A 16,469-nucleotide genomic window follows, 5' to 3' on the forward strand; every position below is an offset into this window, starting at 1 on the left:
TGTTTTTAGGGTATGGACAAATGAACTGTATTCTTTTAACAGCATTTACCTAGTTTTATCGTGTTGTTTTAAAGTCTTTTATGTGAACCTTGTATATAAACCAAATCTATTTAAACCAATCTTCTTTTATGTCTCATTCTTTTAACCACTAGTCATCTCTCACAGTTAATTCTGACCCCATTTTAATGGTGTAACTCTGGATGGGAGACCGCCTGGGAATACCAGGTGCTGTAAACTTTTGCCTTTTCTTCACTATTTATATAATATGATGGCTTTTACGGAGGCTGATCTATAAATAACCCACTTTTTGGAGCAGTCCTCGCTTACGGCCATACTGCGCTGAGTGCGCCCGATCTCGTCTGATCTCGGAAGCAAAGCAGCGTCGGGCCTGGTTAGTACTTGGATGGGAGACCCCCTGGGAATACCAGGTGCTGTAAGCTTTTGCCTTTTCTTCACTATTTATATAATATGATGGCTTTTACGGAGGCTGATCTATAAATAGCCCACTTTTTGGAGCAGTACTCGCTTACGGCCATACTGCGCTGAGAGCGCCCGATCTCGTCTGATCTCGGAAGCAAAGCAGCGTCGGGCCTGGTTAGTACTTAGATGGGAGACCGCCTGGGAATACCAGGTGCTGTAAGCTTTTGCCTTTTCTTCACTGTTTATATAATATGCTGGCTTTTACGGAGGCTGATCTTTAAATAGCCCACTTTTTGGAGCAGCCCTCGCTTACGGCCATACTGCGCTGAGACCGCCCGATCTCGTCTGATCTCGGAAGCAAAGCAGCGTCGGGCCTGGTTAGTACTTGGATGGGAGACCGCCTGGGAATACCAGGTGCTGTAAGCTTTTGCCTTTTCTTCACTATTTATATAATATGCTGGCTTTTAGAAAGACGTGTTTTACCGCTCTATTTATTACAATCATTTAAATGTATTATAGAGTGTTAAGTGTTTTACATGTTTTTTTAGGCCATTTTATTGCTCTTAACATTTTAAGTGTGTGTGTGTCTTAAATAAATGGATGGTTGGCCTGCCATGTGACTAGACACATGACAGGAAGCAGGAAGTACAACTGTATAAGAGAGCAGCATGACAAACAAAGGACAGTCACCAAACTGTTGGATTAAGGAGTTTGCTAATTTTAGAGCTCACCTTTCCATTCACCACCTGCAAACTTTGGATTACACTTTCTGTGGATTGTATATACAATGGTGGACACTCACATTGGACTTATCAACACACTAGGATTCTTGGACTGTTTTTAGGGTATGGACAAATGAACTGTATTCTTTTAACAGCATTTACCTAGTTTTATCGTGTTGTTTTAAAGTCTTTTATGTGAACCTTGTATATAAACCAAATCTATTTAAACCAATCTTCTTTTATGTCTCATTCTTTTAACCACTAGTCATCTCTCACAGTTAATTCTGACCCCATTTTAATGGTGTAACTCTGGATGGGAGACCGCCTGGGAATACCAGGTGCTGTAAACTTTTGCCTTTTCTTCACTATTTATATAATATGATGGCTTTTACGGAGGCTGATCTATAAATAACCCACTTTTTGGAGCAGTCCTCGCTTACGGCCATACTGCGCTGAGTGCGCCCGATCTCGTCTGATCTCGGAAGCAAAGCAGCGTCGGGCCTGGTTAGTACTTGGATGGGAGACCCCCTGGGAATACCAGGTGCTGTAAGCTTTTGCCTTTTCTTCACTATTTATATAATATGATGGCTTTTACGGAGGCTGATCTATAAATAGCCCACTTTTTGGAGCAGTACTCGCTTACGGCCATACTGCGCTGAGAGCGCCCGATCTCGTCTGATCTCGGAAGCAAAGCAGCGTCGGGCCTGGTTAGTACTTAGATGGGAGACCGCCTGGGAATACCAGGTGCTGTAAGCTTTTGCCTTTTCTTCACTGTTTATATAATATGCTGGCTTTTACGGAGGCTGATCTTTAAATAGCCCACTTTTTGGAGCAGCCCTCGCTTACGGCCATACTGCGCTGAGACCGCCCGATCTCGTCTGATCTCGGAAGCAAAGCAGCGTCGGGCCTGGTTAGTACTTGGATGGGAGACCGCCTGGGAATACCAGGTGCTGTAAGCTTTTGCCTTTTCTTCACTATTTATATAATATGCTGGCTTTTAGAAAGACGTGTTTTACCGCTCTATTTATTACAATCATTTAAATGTATTATAGAGTGTTAAGTGTTTTACATGTTTTTTTAGGCCATTTTATTGCTCTTAACATTTTAAGTGTGTGTGTGTCTTAAATAAATGGATGGTTGGCCTGCCATGTGACTAGACACATGACAGGAAGCAGGAAGTACAACTGTATAAGAGAGCAGCATGACAAACAAAGGACAGTCACCAAACTGTTGGATTAAGGAGTTTGCTAATTTTAGAGCTCACCTTTCCATTCACCACCTGCAAACTTTGGATTACACTTTCTGTGGATTGTATATACAATGGTGGACACTCACATTGGACTTATCAACACACTAGGATTCTTGGACTGTTTTTAGGGTATGGACAAATGAACTGTATTCTTTTAACAGCATTTACCTAGTTTTATCGTGTTGTTTTAAAGTCTTTTATGTGAACCTTGTATATAAACCAAATCTATTTAAACCAATCTTCTTTTATGTCTCATTCTTTTAACCACTAGTCATCTCTCACAGTTAAATCTGACCCCATTTTAATCTTGTAACTCTGGATGGGAGACCGCCTGGGAATACCAGGTGCTGTAAGCTTTTGCCTTTTCTTCACTATTTATATAATATGCTGGCTTTTAGAAAGACGTGTTTTACCGCTCTATTTATTACAATCATTTAAATGTATTATAGAGTGTTAAGTGTTTTACATGTTTTTTTAGACCATTTTATTGCTCTTATCATTTTAAGTGTGTGTGTGTCTTAAATAAATGGATGGTTGGCCTGCCATGTGACTAGACACATGACAGGAAGCAGGAAGTACAACTGTATAAGAGAGCAGCATGACAAACAAAGGACAGTCACCAAACTGTTGGATTAAGGAGTTTGCTAATTTTAGAGCTCACCTTTCCATTCACCACCTGCAAACTTTGGATTACACTTTCTGTGGATTGTATATACAATGGTGGACACTCACATTGGACTTATCAACACACTGGGATTCTTGGACTGTTTTTAGGGTATGGACAAATGAACTGTATTCTTTTAACAGCATTTACCTAGTTTTATCGTGTTGTTTTAAAGTCTTTTATGTGAACCTTGTATAAAAACCAAATCTATTTAAACCAATCTTCTTTTATGTCTCATTCTTTTAACCACTAGTCATCTCTCACAGTTAAATCTGACCCCATTTTAATCTTGTAACTCTGGATGGGAGACCGCCTGGGAATACCAGGTGCTGTAAGCTTTTGCCTTTTCTTCACTATTTATATAATATGCTGGCTTTTACGGAGGCTGATCTTTAAATAGCCCACTTTTTGGAGCAGCCCTCGCTTACGGCCATACTGCGCTGAGACCGCCCGATCTCGTCTGATCTCGGAAGCAAAGCAGCGTCGGGCCTGGTTAGTACTTGGATGGGAGACCGCCTGGGAATACCAGGTGCTGTAAGCTTTTGCCTTTTCTTCACTATTTATATAATATGCTGGCTTTTAGAAAGACGTGTTTTACCGCTCTATTTATTACAATCATTTAAATGTATTATAGAGTGTTAAGTGTTTTACATGTTTTTTAGGCCATTTTATTACTCTTAACATTTTAAGTGTGTGTGTGTCTTTAATAAATGGATGGTTGGCCTGCCATGTGACTAGACACATGACAGGAAGCAGGAAGTACAACTGTATAAGAGAGCAGCATGACAAAAAAAGTCACCAAACTGTTGGATTAAGGAGTTGCTAATTTTAGAGCTCACCTTTCCATTCACCACCTGCAAACTTTGGATTACACTTTCTGTGGATTGTATATACAATGGTGGACACTCACATTGGACTTATCAACACACTGGGATTCTTGGACTGTTTTTAGGGTATGGACAAATGAACTGTATTCTTTTAACAGCATTTACCTAGTTTTATCGTGTTGTTTTAAAGTCTTTTATGTGAACCTTGTATAAAAACCAAATCTATTTAAACCAATCTTCTTTTATGTCTCATTCTTTTAACCACTAGTCATCTCTCACAGTTAATTCTGACCCCATTTTAATGGTGTAACTCTGGATGGGAGACCGCCTGGGAATACCAGGTGCTGTAAACTTTTGCCTTTTCTTCACTATTTATATAATATGATGGCTTTTACGGAGGCTGATCTATAAATAACCCACTTTTTGGAGCAGTCCTCGCTTACGGCCATACTGCGCTGAGTGCGCCCGATCTCGGAAGCAAAGCAGCGTCGGGCCTGGTTAGTACTTGGATGGGAGACCCCCTGGGAATACCAGGTGCTGTAAGCTTTTGCCTTTTCTTCACTATTTATATAATATGATGGCTTTTACGGAGGCTGATCTATAAATAGCCCACTTTTTGGAGCAGTACTCGCTTACGGCCATACTGCGCTGAGAGCGCCCGATCTCGTCTGATCTCGGAAGCAAAGCAGCGTCGGGCCTGGTTAGTACTTAGATGGGAGACCGCCTGGGAATACCAGGTGCTGTAAGCTTTTGCCTTTTCTTCACTGTTTATATAATATGCTGGCTTTTACGGAGGCTGATCTTTAAATAGCCCACTTTTTGGAGCAGCCCTCGCTTACGGCCATACTGCGCTGAGACCGCCCGATCTCGTCTGATCTCGGAAGCAAAGCAGCGTCGGGCCTGTTTAGTACTTGGATGGGAGACCGCCTGGGAATACCAGGTGCTGTAAGCTTTTGCCTTTTCTTCACTATTTATATAATATGCTGGCTTTTAGAAAGACGTGTTTTACCGCTCTATTTATTACAATCATTTAAATGTATTATAGAGTGTTAAGTGTTTTACATGTTTTTTTAGGCCATTTTATTGCTCTTAACATTTTAAGTGTGTGTGTGTCTTAAATAAATGGATGGTTGGCCTGCCATGTGACTAGACACATGACAGGAAGCAGGATGTACAACTGTATAAGAGAGCAGCATGATAAACAAAGGACAGTCACCAAACTGTTGGATTAAGGAGTTTGCTAATTTTAGAGCTCACCTTTCCATTCACCACCTGCAAACTTTGGATTACACTTTCTGTGGATTGTATATACAATGGTGGACACTCACATTGGACTTATCAACACACTAGGATTCTTGGACTGTTTTTAGGGTATGGACAAATGAACTGTATTCTTTTAACAGCATTTACCTAGTTTTATCGTGTTGTTTTAAAGTCTTTTATGTGAACCTTGTATATAAACCAAATCTATTTAAACCAATCTTCTTTTATGTCTCATTCTTTTAACCACTAGTCATCTCTCACAGTTAAATCTGACCCCATTTTAATCTTGTAACTCTGGGTGGGAGACCGCCTGGGAATACCAGGTGCTGTAAGCTTTTGCCTTTTCTTCACTATTTATATAATATGCTGGCTTTTAGAAAGACGTGTTTTACCGCTCTATTTATTACAATCATTTAAATGTATTATAGAGTGTTAAGTGTTTTACATGTTTTTTTAGACCATTTTATTGCTCTTATCATTTTAAGTGTGTGTGTGTCTTAAATAAATGGATGGTTGGCCTGCCATGTGACTAGACACATGACAGGAAGCAGGAAGTACAACTGTATAAGAGAGCAGCATGACAAACAAAGGACAGTCACCAAACTGTTGGATTAAGGAGTTTGCTAATTTTAGAGCTCACCTTTCCATTCACCACCTGCAAACTTTGGATTACACTTTCTGTGGATTGTATATACAATGGTGGACACTCACATTGGACTTATCAACACACTGGGATTCTTGGACTGTTTTTAGGGTATGGACAAATGAACTGTATTCTTTTAACAGCATTTACCTAGTTTTATCGTGTTGTTTTAAAGTCTTTTATGTGAACCTTGTATAAAAACCAAATCTATTTAAACCAATCTTCTTTTATGTCTCATTCTTTTAACCACTAGTCATCTCTCACAGTTAATTCTGACCCCATTTTAATGGTGTAACTCTGGATGGGAGACCGCCTGGGAATACCAGGTGCTGTAAGCTTTTGCCTTTTCTTCACTATTTATATAATATGATGGCTTTTACGGAGGCTGATCTATAAATAACCCACTTTTTGGAGCAGTCCTCGCTTACGGCCATACTGCGCTGAGTGCGCCCGATCTCGTCTGATCTCGGAAGCAAAGCAGCGTCGGGCCTGGTTAGTACTTGGATGGGAGACCCCCTGGGAATACCAGGTGCTGTAAGCTTTTGCCTTTTCTTCACTATTTATATAATATGATGGCTTTTACGGAGGCTGATCTATAAATAGCCCACTTTTTGGAGCAGTACTCGCTTACGGCCATACTGCGCTGAGAGCGCCCGATCTCGTCTGATCTCGGAAGCAAAGCAGCGTCGGGCCTGGTTAGTACTTAGATGGGAGACCGCCTGGGAATACCAGGTGCTGTAAGCTTTTGCCTTTTCTTCACTATTTATATAATATGCTGGCTTTTACGGAGGCTGATCTTTAAATAGCCCACTTTTTGGAGCAGCCCTCGCTTACGGCCATACTGCGCTGAGACCGCCCGATCTCGTCTGATCTCGGAAGCAAAGCAGCGTCGGGCCTGGTTAGTACTTGGATGGGAGACCGCCTGGGAATACCAGGTGCTGTAAGCTTTTGCCTTTTCTTCACTATTTATATAATATGCTGGCTTTTAGAAAGACGTGTTTTACCGCTCTATTTATTACAATCATTTAAATGTATTATAGAGTGTTAAGTGTTTTACATGTTTTTTAGGCCATTTTATTACTCTTAACATTTTAAGTGTGTGTGTGTCTTTAATAAATGGATGGTTGGCCTGCCATGTGACTAGACACATGACAGGAAGCAGGAAGTACAACTGTATAAGAGAGCAGCATGACAAACAAAGGACAGTCACCAAACTGTTGGATTAAGGAGTTTGCTAATTTTAGAGCTCACCTTTCCATTCACCACCTGCAAACTTTGGATTACACTTTCTGTGGATTGTATATACAATGGTGGACACTCACATTGGACTTATCAACACACTGGGATTCTTGGACTGTTTTTAGGGTATGGACAAATGAACTGTATTCTTTTAACAGCATTTACCTAGTTTTATCGTGTTGTTTTAAAGTCTTTTATGTGAACCTTGTATATAAACCAAATCTATTTAAACCAATCTTCTTTTATGTCTCATTCTTTTAACCACTAGTCATCTCTCACAGTTAAATCTGACCCCATTTTAATCTTGTAACTCTGGATGGGAGACCGCCTGGGAATACCAGGTGCTGTAAGCTTTTGCCTTTTCTTCACTATTTATATAATATGCTGGCTTTTAGAAAGACGTGTTTTACCGCTCTATTTATTACAATCATTTAAATGAATTATAGAGTGTTAAGTGTTTTACATGTTTTTTTAGGCCATTTTATTGCTCTTAACATTTTAAGTGTGTGTCTTAAATAAATGGATGGTTGGCCTGCCATGTGACTAGACACATGACAGGAAGCAGGAAGTACAACTGTATAAGAGAGCAGCATGACAAACAAAGGACAGTCACCAAACTGTTGGATTAAGGAGTTTGCTAATTTTAGAGCTCACCTTTCCATTCACCACCTGCAAACTTTGGATTACACTTTCTGTGGATTGTATATACAATGGTGGACACTCACATTGGACTTATCAACACACTGGGATTCTTGGACTGTTTTTAGGGTATGGACAAATGAACTGTATTCTTTTAACAGCATTTACCTAGTTTTATCGTGTTGTTTTAAAGTCTTTTATGTGAACCTTGTATAAAAACCAAATCTATTTAAACCAATCTTCTTTTATGTCTCATTCTTTTAACCACTAGTCATCTCTCACAGTTAATTCTGACCCCATTTTAATGTTGTAACTCTGGATGGGAGACCGCCTGGGAATACCAGGTGCTGTAAGCTTTTGCCTTTTCTTCACTATTTATATAATATGCTGGCTTTTACGGAGGCTGATCTTTAAATAGCCCACTTTTTGGAGCAGCCCTCGCTTACGGCCATACTGCGCTGAGACTGCCCGATCTCGTCTGATCTCGGAAGCAAAGCAGCGTCGGGCCTGGTTAGTACTTGGATGGGAGACCGCCTGGGAATACCAGGTGCTGTAAGCTTTTGCCTTTTCTTCACTATTTATATAATATGCTGGCTTTTAGAAAGACGTGTTTTACCGCTCTATTTATTACAATCATTTAAATGTATTATAGAGTGTTAAGTGTTTTACATGTTTTTTAGGCCATTTTATTACTCTTAACATTTTAAGTGTGTGTGTGTCTTTAATAAATGGATGGTTGGCCTGCCATGTGACTAGACACATGACAGGAAGCAGGAAGTACAACTGTATAAGAGAGCAGCATGACAAAAAAAGTCACCAAACTGTTGGATTAAGGAGTTGCTAATTTTAGAGCTCACCTTTCCATTCACCACCTGCAAACTTTGGATTACACTTTCTGTGGATTGTATATACAATGGTGGACACTCACATTGGACTTATCAACACACTGGGATTCTTGGACTGTTTTTAGGGTATGGACAAATGAACTGTATTCTTTTAACAGCATTTACCTAGTTTTATCGTGTTGTTTTAAAGTCTTTTATGTGAACCTTGTATATAAACCAAATCTATTTAAACCAATCTTCTTTTATGTCTCATTCTTTTAACCACTAGTCATCTCTCACAGTTAAATCTGACCCCATTTTAATCTTGTAACTCTGGATGGGAGACCGCCTGGGAATACCAGGTGCTGTAAGCTTTTGCCTTTTCTTCACTATTTATATAATATGCTGGCTTTTAGAAAGACGTGTTTTACCGCTCTATTTATTACAATCATTTAAATGTATTATAGAGTGTTAAGTGTTTTACATGTTTTTTTAGGCCATTTTATTGCTCTTAACATTTTAAGTGTGTGTCTTAAATAAATGGATGGTTGGCCTGCCATGTGACTAGACACATGACAGGAAGCAGGAAGTACAACTGTATAAGAGAGCAGCATGACAAACAAAGGACAGTCACCAAACTGTTGGATTAAGGAGTTTGCTCATTTTAGAGCTCACCTTTCCATTCACCACCTGCAAACTTTGGATTACACTTTCTGTGGATTGTATATACAATGGTGGACACTCACATTGGACTTATCAAGACACTGGGATTCTTGGACTGTTTTTAGGGTATGGACAAATGAACTGTATTCTTTTAACAGCATTTACCTAGTTTTATCGTGTTGTTTTAAAGTCTTTTATGTGAACCTTGTATAAAAACCAAATCTATTTAAACCAATCTTCTTTTATGTCTCATTCTTTTAACCACTAGTCATCTCTCACAGTTAATTCTGACCCCATTTTAATGTTGTAACTCTGGATGGGAGACCGCCTGGGAATACCAGGTGCTGTAAGCTTTTGCCTTTTCTTCACTATTTATATAATATGATGGCTTTTACGGAGGCTGATCTATAAATAACCCACTTTTTGGAGCAGTCCTCGCTTACGGCCATACTGCGCTGAGTGCGCCCGATCTCGTCTGATCTCGGAAGCAAAGCAGCGTCGGGCCTTGTTAGTACTTGGATGGGAGACCGCCTGGGAATACCAGGTGCTGTAAGCTTTTGCCTTTTCTTCACTATTTATATAATATGATGGCTTTTACGGAGGCTGATCTATAAATAGCCCACTTTTTGGAGCAGTACTCGCTTACGGCCATACTGCGCTGAGAGCGCCCGATCTCGTCTGATCTCGGAAGCAAAGCAGCGTCGGGCCTGGTTAGTACTTAGATGGGAGACCGCCTGGGATTACCAGGTGCTGTAAGCTTTTGCCTTTTCTTCACTATTTATATAATATGCTGGCTTTTACGGAGGCTGATCTTTAAATAGGCCACTTTTTGGAGCAGCCCTCGCTTACGGCCATACCGCGCTGAGACCGCCCAATCTCGTCTGATCTCGGAAGCAAAGCAGCGTCGGGCCTGGTTAGTACTTGGATGGGAGACCGCCTGGGAATACCAGGTGCTGTAAGCTTTTGCCTTTTCTTCACTATTTATATAATATGCTGGCTTTTAGAAAGACGTGTTTTACCGCTCTATTTATTACAATCATTTAAATGTATTATAGAGTGTTAAGTGTTTTACATGTTTTTTTAGGCCATTTTATTGCTCTTAACATTTTAAGTGTGTGTGTGTCTTAAATAAATGGATGGTTGGCCTGCCATGTGACTAGACACATGACAGGAAGCAGGAAGTACAACTGTATAAGAGAGCAGCATGACAAACAAAGGACAGTCACCAAACTGTTGGATTAAGGAGTTTGCTAATTTTAGAGCTCACCTTTCCATTCACCACCTGCAAACTTTGGATTACACTTTCTGTGGATTGTATATACAATGGTGGACACTCACATTGGACTTATCAACACACTAGGATTCTTGGACTGTTTTTAGGGTATGGACAAATGAACTGTATTCTTTTAACAGCATTTACCTAGTTTTATCGTGTTGTTTTAAAGTCTTTTATGTGAACCTTGTATATAAACCAAATCTATTTAAACCAATCTTCTTTTATGTCTCATTCTTTTAACCACTAGTCATCTCTCACAGTTAAATCTGACCCCATTTTAATCTTGTAACTCTGGGTGGGAGACCGCCTGGGAATACCAGGTGCTGTAAGCTTTTGCCTTTTCTTCACTATTTATATAATATGCTGGCTTTTAGAAAGACGTGTTTTACCGCTCTATTTATTACAATCATTTAAATGTATTATAGAGTGTTAAGTGTTTTACATGTTTTTTTAGACCATTTTATTGCTCTTATCATTTTAAGTGTGTGTGTGTCTTAAATAAATGGATGGTTGGCCTGCCATGTGACTAGACACATGACAGGAAGCAGGAAGTACAACTGTATAAGAGAGCAGCATGACAAACAAAGGACAGTCACCAAACTGTTGGATTAAGGAGTTTGCTAATTTTAGAGCTCACCTTTCCATTCACCACCTGCAAACTTTGGATTACACTTTCTGTGGATTGTATATACAATGGTGGACACTCACATTGGACTTATCAACACACTGGGATTCTTGGACTGTTTTTAGGGTATGGACAAATGAACTGTATTCTTTTAACAGCATTTACCTAGTTTTATCGTGTTGTTTTAAAGTCTTTTATGTGAACCTTGTATAAAAACCAAATCTATTTAAACCAATCTTCTTTTATGTCTCATTCTTTTAACCACTAGTCATCTCTCACAGTTAATTCTGACCCCATTTTAATGGTGTAACTCTGGATGGGAGACCGCCTGGGAATACCAGGTGCTGTAAGCTTTTGCCTTTTCTTCACTATTTATATAATATGATGGCTTTTACGGAGGCTGATCTATAAATAACCCACTTTTTGGAGCAGTCCTCGCTTACGGCCATACTGCGCTGAGTGCGCCCGATCTCGTCTGATCTCGGAAGCAAAGCAGCGTCGGGCCTGGTTAGTACTTGGATGGGAGACCCCCTGGGAATACCAGGTGCTGTAAGCTTTTGCCTTTTCTTCACTATTTATATAATATGATGGCTTTTACGGAGGCTGATCTATAAATAGCCCACTTTTTGGAGCAGTACTCGCTTACGGCCATACTGCGCTGAGAGCGCCCGATCTCGTCTGATCTCGGAAGCAAAGCAGCGTCGGGCCTGGTTAGTACTTAGATGGGAGACCGCCTGGGAATACCAGGTGCTGTAAGCTTTTGCCTTTTCTTCACTATTTATATAATATGCTGGCTTTTACGGAGGCTGATCTTTAAATAGCCCACTTTTTGGAGCAGCCCTCGCTTACGGCCATACTGCGCTGAGACCGCCCGATCTCGTCTGATCTCGGAAGCAAAGCAGCGTCGGGCCTGGTTAGTACTTGGATGGGAGACCGCCTGGGAATACCAGGTGCTGTAAGCTTTTGCCTTTTCTTCACTATTTATATAATATGCTGGCTTTTAGAAAGACGTGTTTTACCGCTCTATTTATTACAATCATTTAAATGTATTATAGAGTGTTAAGTGTTTTACATGTTTTTTAGGCCATTTTATTACTCTTAACATTTTAAGTGTGTGTGTGTCTTTAATAAATGGATGGTTGGCCTGCCATGTGACTAGACACATGACAGGAAGCAGGAAGTACAACTGTATAAGAGAGCAGCATGACAAACAAAGGACAGTCACCAAACTGTTGGATTAAGGAGTTTGCTAATTTTAGAGCTCACCTTTCCATTCACCACCTGCAAACTTTGGATTACACTTTCTGTGGATTGTATATACAATGGTGGACACTCACATTGGACTTATCAACACACTGGGATTCTTGGACTGTTTTTAGGGTATGGACAAATGAACTGTATTCTTTTAACAGCATTTACCTAGTTTTATCGTGTTGTTTTAAAGTCTTTTATGTGAACCTTGTATATAAACCAAATCTATTTAAACCAATCTTCTTTTATGTCTCATTCTTTTAACCACTAGTCATCTCTCACAGTTAAATCTGACCCCATTTTAATCTTGTAACTCTGGATGGGAGACCGCCTGGGAATACCAGGTGCTGTAAGCTTTTGCCTTTTCTTCACTATTTATATAATATGCTGGCTTTTAGAAAGACGTGTTTTACCGCTCTATTTATTACAATCATTTAAATGAATTATAGAGTGTTAAGTGTTTTACATGTTTTTTTAGGCCATTTTATTGCTCTTAACATTTTAAGTGTGTGTCTTAAATAAATGGATGGTTGGCCTGCCATGTGACTAGACACATGACAGGAAGCAGGAAGTACAACTGTATAAGAGAGCAGCATGACAAACAAAGGACAGTCACCAAACTGTTGGATTAAGGAGTTTGCTAATTTTAGAGCTCACCTTTCCATTCACCACCTGCAAACTTTGGATTACACTTTCTGTGGATTGTATATACAATGGTGGACACTCACATTGGACTTATCAACACACTGGGATTCTTGGACTGTTTTTAGGGTATGGACAAATGAACTGTATTCTTTTAACAGCATTTACCTAGTTTTATCGTGTTGTTTTAAAGTCTTTTATGTGAACCTTGTATAAAAACCAAATCTATTTAAACCAATCTTCTTTTATGTCTCATTCTTTTAACCACTAGTCATCTCTCACAGTTAATTCTGACCCCATTTTAATGTTGTAACTCTGGATGGGAGACCGCCTGGGAATACCAGGTGCTGTAAGCTTTTGCCTTTTCTTCACTATTTATATAATATGCTGGCTTTTACGGAGGCTGATCTTTAAATAGCCCACTTTTTGGAGCAGCCCTCGCTTACGGCCATACTGCGCTGAGACCGCCCGATCTCGTCTGATCTCGGAAGCAAAGCAGCGTCGGGCCTGGTTAGTACTTGGATGGGAGACCGCCTGGGAATACCAGGTGCTGTAAGCTTTTGCCTTTTCTTCACTATTTATATAATATGCTGGCTTTTAGAAAGACGTGTTTTACCGCTCTATTTATTACAATCATTTAAATGTATTATAGAGTGTTAAGTGTTTTACATGTTTTTTAGGCCATTTTATTACTCTTAACATTTTAAGTGTGTGTGTGTCTTTAATAAATGGATGGTTGGCCTGCCATGTGACTAGACACATGACAGGAAGCAGGAAGTACAACTGTATAAGAGAGCAGCATGACAAAAAAAGTCACCAAACTGTTGGATTAAGGAGTTGCTAATTTTAGAGCTCACCTTTCCATTCACCACCTGCAAACTTTGGATTACACTTTCTGTGGATTGTATATACAATGGTGGACACTCACATTGGACTTATCAACACACTGGGATTCTTGGACTGTTTTTAGGGTATGGACAAATGAACTGTATTCTTTTAACAGCATTTACCTAGTTTTATCGTGTTGTTTTAAAGTCTTTTATGTGAACCTTGTATATAAACCAAATCTATTTAAACCAATCTTCTTTTATGTCTCATTCTTTTAACCACTAGTCATCTCTCACAGTTAAATCTGACCCCATTTTAATCTTGTAACTCTGGATGGGAGACCGCCTGGGAATACCAGGTGCTGTAAGCTTTTGCCTTTTCTTCACTATTTATATAATATGCTGGCTTTTAGAAAGACGTGTTTTACCGCTCTATTTATTACAATCATTTAAATGTATTATAGAGTGTTAAGTGTTTTACATGTTTTTTTAGGCCATTTTATTGCTCTTAACATTTTAAGTGTGTGTCTTAAATAAATGGATGGTTGGCCTGCCATGTGACTAGACACATGACAGGAAGCAGGAAGTACAACTGTATAAGAGAGCAGCATGACAAACAAAGGACAGTCACCAAACTGTTGGATTAAGGAGTTTGCTAATTTTAGAGCTCACCTTTCCATTCACCACCTGCAAACTTTGGATTACACTTTCTGTGGATTGTATATACAATGGTGGACACTCACATTGGACTTATCAAGACACTGGGATTCTTGGACTGTTTTTAGGGTATGGACAAATGAACTGTATTCTTTTAACAGCATTTACCTAGTTTTATCGTGTTGTTTTAAAGTCTTTTATGTGAACCTTGTATAAAAACCAAATCTATTTAAACCAATCTTCTTTTATGTCTCATTCTTTTAACCACTAGTCATCTCTCACAGTTAATTCTGACCCCATTTTAATGTTGTAACTCTGGATGGGAGACCGCCTGGGAATACCAGGTGCTGTAAGCTTTTGCCTTTTCTTCACTATTTATATAATATGATGGCTTTTACGGAGGCTGATCTATAAATAACCCACTTTTTGGAGCAGTCCTCGCTTACGGCCATACTGCGCTGAGTGCGCCCGATCTCGTCTGATCTCGGAAGCAAAGCAGCGTCGGGCCTTGTTAGTACTTGGATGGGAGACCGCCTGGGAATACCAGGTGCTGTAAGCTTTTGCCTTTTCTTCACTATTTATATAATATGATGGCTTTTACGGAGGCTGATCTATAAATAGCCCACTTTTTGGAGCAGTACTCGCTTACGGCCATACTGCGCTGAGAGCGCCCGATCTCGTCTGATCTCGGAAGCAAAGCAGCGTCGGGCCTGGTTAGTACTTAGATGGGAGACCGCCTGGGATTACCAGGTGCTGTAAGCTTTTGCCTTTTCTTCACTATTTATATAATATGCTGGCTTTTACGGAGGCTGATCTTTAAATAGGCCACTTTTTGGAGCAGCCCTCGCTTACGGCCATACCGCGCTGAGACCGCCCAATCTCGTCTGATCTCGGAAGCAAAGCAGCGTCGGGCCTGGTTAGTACTTGGATGGGAGACCGCCTGGGAATACCAGGTGCTGTAAGCTTTTGCCTTTTCTTCACTATTTATATAATATGCTGGCTTTTAGAAAGACGTGTTTTACCGCTCTATTTATTACAATCATTTAAATGTATTATAGAGTGTTAAGTGTTTTACATGTTTTTTTAGGCCATTTTATTGCTCTTAACATTTTAAGTGTGTGTGTGTCTTAAATAAATGGATGGTTGGCCTGCCATGTGACTAGACACATGACAGGAAGCAGGAAGTACAACTGTATAAGAGAGCAGCATGACAAACAAAGGACAGTCACCAAACTGTTGGATTAAGGAGTTTGCTCATTTTAGAGCTCACCTTTCCATTCACCACCTGCAAACTTTGGATTACACTTTCTGTGGATTGTATATACAATGGTGGACACTCACATTGGACTTATCAACACACTGGGATTCTTGGACTGTTTTTAGGGTATGGACAAATGAACTGTATTCTTTTAACAGCATTTACCTAGTTTTATCGTGTTGTTTTAAAGTCTTTTATGTGAACCTTGTATAAAAACCAAATCTATTTAAACCAATCTTCTTTTATGTCTCATTCTTTTAACCACTAGTCATCTCTCACAGTTAATTCTGACCCCATTTTAATGTTGTAACTCTGGATGGGAGACCGCCTGGGAATACCAGGTGCTGTAAGCTTTTGCCTTTTCTTCACTATTTATATAATATGATGGCTTTTACGGAGGCTGATCTATAAATAGCCCACTTTTTGGAGCAGTACTCGCTTACGGCCATACTGCGCTGAGAGCGCCCGATCTCGTCTGATCTCGGAAGCAAAGCAGCGTCGGGCCTGGTTAGTACTTAGATGGGAGACCGCCTGGGAATACCAGGTGCTGTAAGCTTTTGCCTTTTCTTCACTATTTATATAATATGCTGGCTTTTACGGAGGCTGATCTTTAAATAGCCCACTTTTTGGAGCAGCCCTCGCTTACGGCCATACTGCACTGAGACCGCCCTATCTCGTCTGATCTCGGAAGCAAAGCAGCGTCGGGCCTGGTTAGTACTTGGATGGGAGACCGCCTGGGAATACAAGGTGCTGTAAGCTTTTGCCTTTTCTTCACTATTT

General features: G+C 40.0%; 24 non-coding genes and 2 pseudogenes across 24 annotated transcripts; all 26 read left to right on the plus strand.

Moving 5' to 3' along the window:
• The first annotated feature begins 321 nt into the window (after nucleotides 1–321).
• On the plus strand, nucleotides 322–440 carry LOC141306822 (5S ribosomal RNA). The gene has a single exon (XR_012345778.1). It is a non-coding gene; the product is annotated as a 5S ribosomal RNA (ribosomal RNA).
• Nucleotides 441–524: 84 nt separating this feature from the next.
• On the plus strand, nucleotides 525–643 carry LOC141306895 (5S ribosomal RNA). Its single transcript, XR_012345852.1, has one exon. It is a non-coding gene; the product is annotated as a 5S ribosomal RNA (ribosomal RNA).
• Nucleotides 644–727: 84 nt separating this feature from the next.
• On the plus strand, nucleotides 728–846 carry LOC141307308 (5S ribosomal RNA). The gene has a single exon (XR_012346261.1). It is a non-coding gene; the product is annotated as a 5S ribosomal RNA (ribosomal RNA).
• Nucleotides 847–1,576: 730 nt separating this feature from the next.
• On the plus strand, nucleotides 1,577–1,695 carry LOC141306823 (5S ribosomal RNA). The gene has a single exon (XR_012345779.1). It is a non-coding gene; the product is annotated as a 5S ribosomal RNA (ribosomal RNA).
• An 84-nt stretch (nucleotides 1,696–1,779) lies between these two features.
• LOC141306896 (5S ribosomal RNA) lies at nucleotides 1,780–1,898 on the plus strand. The gene has a single exon (XR_012345853.1). It is a non-coding gene; the product is annotated as a 5S ribosomal RNA (ribosomal RNA).
• An 84-nt stretch (nucleotides 1,899–1,982) lies between these two features.
• LOC141307310 (5S ribosomal RNA) lies at nucleotides 1,983–2,101 on the plus strand. Its single transcript, XR_012346263.1, has one exon. It is a non-coding gene; the product is annotated as a 5S ribosomal RNA (ribosomal RNA).
• A 1,376-nt stretch (nucleotides 2,102–3,477) lies between these two features.
• LOC141307311 (5S ribosomal RNA) lies at nucleotides 3,478–3,596 on the plus strand. The gene has a single exon (XR_012346264.1). It is a non-coding gene; the product is annotated as a 5S ribosomal RNA (ribosomal RNA).
• Nucleotides 3,597–4,319: 723 nt separating this feature from the next.
• LOC141307746 (5S ribosomal RNA) lies at nucleotides 4,320–4,428 on the plus strand (annotated as a pseudogene).
• Nucleotides 4,429–4,512: 84 nt separating this feature from the next.
• On the plus strand, nucleotides 4,513–4,631 carry LOC141306898 (5S ribosomal RNA). The gene has a single exon (XR_012345854.1). It is a non-coding gene; the product is annotated as a 5S ribosomal RNA (ribosomal RNA).
• Nucleotides 4,632–4,715: 84 nt separating this feature from the next.
• LOC141307521 (5S ribosomal RNA) lies at nucleotides 4,716–4,834 on the plus strand. The gene has a single exon (XR_012346473.1). It is a non-coding gene; the product is annotated as a 5S ribosomal RNA (ribosomal RNA).
• A 1,376-nt stretch (nucleotides 4,835–6,210) lies between these two features.
• LOC141306824 (5S ribosomal RNA) lies at nucleotides 6,211–6,329 on the plus strand. The gene has a single exon (XR_012345780.1). It is a non-coding gene; the product is annotated as a 5S ribosomal RNA (ribosomal RNA).
• Nucleotides 6,330–6,413: 84 nt separating this feature from the next.
• On the plus strand, nucleotides 6,414–6,532 carry LOC141306899 (5S ribosomal RNA). The gene has a single exon (XR_012345855.1). It is a non-coding gene; the product is annotated as a 5S ribosomal RNA (ribosomal RNA).
• An 84-nt stretch (nucleotides 6,533–6,616) lies between these two features.
• On the plus strand, nucleotides 6,617–6,735 carry LOC141307312 (5S ribosomal RNA). Its single transcript, XR_012346265.1, has one exon. It is a non-coding gene; the product is annotated as a 5S ribosomal RNA (ribosomal RNA).
• A 1,371-nt stretch (nucleotides 6,736–8,106) lies between these two features.
• Nucleotides 8,107–8,225, plus strand: LOC141307509 (5S ribosomal RNA). Its single transcript, XR_012346461.1, has one exon. It is a non-coding gene; the product is annotated as a 5S ribosomal RNA (ribosomal RNA).
• Nucleotides 8,226–9,590: 1,365 nt separating this feature from the next.
• LOC141307623 (5S ribosomal RNA) lies at nucleotides 9,591–9,709 on the plus strand. Its single transcript, XR_012346576.1, has one exon. It is a non-coding gene; the product is annotated as a 5S ribosomal RNA (ribosomal RNA).
• An 84-nt stretch (nucleotides 9,710–9,793) lies between these two features.
• LOC141307638 (5S ribosomal RNA) lies at nucleotides 9,794–9,912 on the plus strand. Its single transcript, XR_012346589.1, has one exon. It is a non-coding gene; the product is annotated as a 5S ribosomal RNA (ribosomal RNA).
• Nucleotides 9,913–9,996: 84 nt separating this feature from the next.
• Nucleotides 9,997–10,115, plus strand: LOC141307533 (5S ribosomal RNA). The gene has a single exon (XR_012346485.1). It is a non-coding gene; the product is annotated as a 5S ribosomal RNA (ribosomal RNA).
• Nucleotides 10,116–11,491: 1,376 nt separating this feature from the next.
• Nucleotides 11,492–11,610, plus strand: LOC141306825 (5S ribosomal RNA). Its single transcript, XR_012345781.1, has one exon. It is a non-coding gene; the product is annotated as a 5S ribosomal RNA (ribosomal RNA).
• An 84-nt stretch (nucleotides 11,611–11,694) lies between these two features.
• Nucleotides 11,695–11,813, plus strand: LOC141306900 (5S ribosomal RNA). Its single transcript, XR_012345856.1, has one exon. It is a non-coding gene; the product is annotated as a 5S ribosomal RNA (ribosomal RNA).
• An 84-nt stretch (nucleotides 11,814–11,897) lies between these two features.
• Nucleotides 11,898–12,016, plus strand: LOC141307313 (5S ribosomal RNA). The gene has a single exon (XR_012346267.1). It is a non-coding gene; the product is annotated as a 5S ribosomal RNA (ribosomal RNA).
• Nucleotides 12,017–13,387: 1,371 nt separating this feature from the next.
• Nucleotides 13,388–13,506, plus strand: LOC141307314 (5S ribosomal RNA). The gene has a single exon (XR_012346268.1). It is a non-coding gene; the product is annotated as a 5S ribosomal RNA (ribosomal RNA).
• A 1,365-nt stretch (nucleotides 13,507–14,871) lies between these two features.
• On the plus strand, nucleotides 14,872–14,990 carry LOC141307624 (5S ribosomal RNA). The gene has a single exon (XR_012346577.1). It is a non-coding gene; the product is annotated as a 5S ribosomal RNA (ribosomal RNA).
• An 84-nt stretch (nucleotides 14,991–15,074) lies between these two features.
• LOC141307639 (5S ribosomal RNA) lies at nucleotides 15,075–15,193 on the plus strand. Its single transcript, XR_012346590.1, has one exon. It is a non-coding gene; the product is annotated as a 5S ribosomal RNA (ribosomal RNA).
• An 84-nt stretch (nucleotides 15,194–15,277) lies between these two features.
• On the plus strand, nucleotides 15,278–15,396 carry LOC141307534 (5S ribosomal RNA). Its single transcript, XR_012346487.1, has one exon. It is a non-coding gene; the product is annotated as a 5S ribosomal RNA (ribosomal RNA).
• Nucleotides 15,397–16,126: 730 nt separating this feature from the next.
• LOC141306901 (5S ribosomal RNA) lies at nucleotides 16,127–16,245 on the plus strand. The gene has a single exon (XR_012345857.1). It is a non-coding gene; the product is annotated as a 5S ribosomal RNA (ribosomal RNA).
• An 84-nt stretch (nucleotides 16,246–16,329) lies between these two features.
• LOC141307751 (5S ribosomal RNA) lies at nucleotides 16,330–16,448 on the plus strand (annotated as a pseudogene).
• Nucleotides 16,449–16,469: the final 21 nt, after the last annotated feature.

The sequence above is a fragment of the Garra rufa genome, unplaced genomic scaffold (assembly GCF_049309525.1).
Source record: "Garra rufa unplaced genomic scaffold, GarRuf1.0 hap1_unplaced_002, whole genome shotgun sequence".
In the NCBI taxonomy this organism is placed as follows: Eukaryota; Metazoa; Chordata; class Actinopteri; order Cypriniformes; family Cyprinidae; genus Garra; species Garra rufa.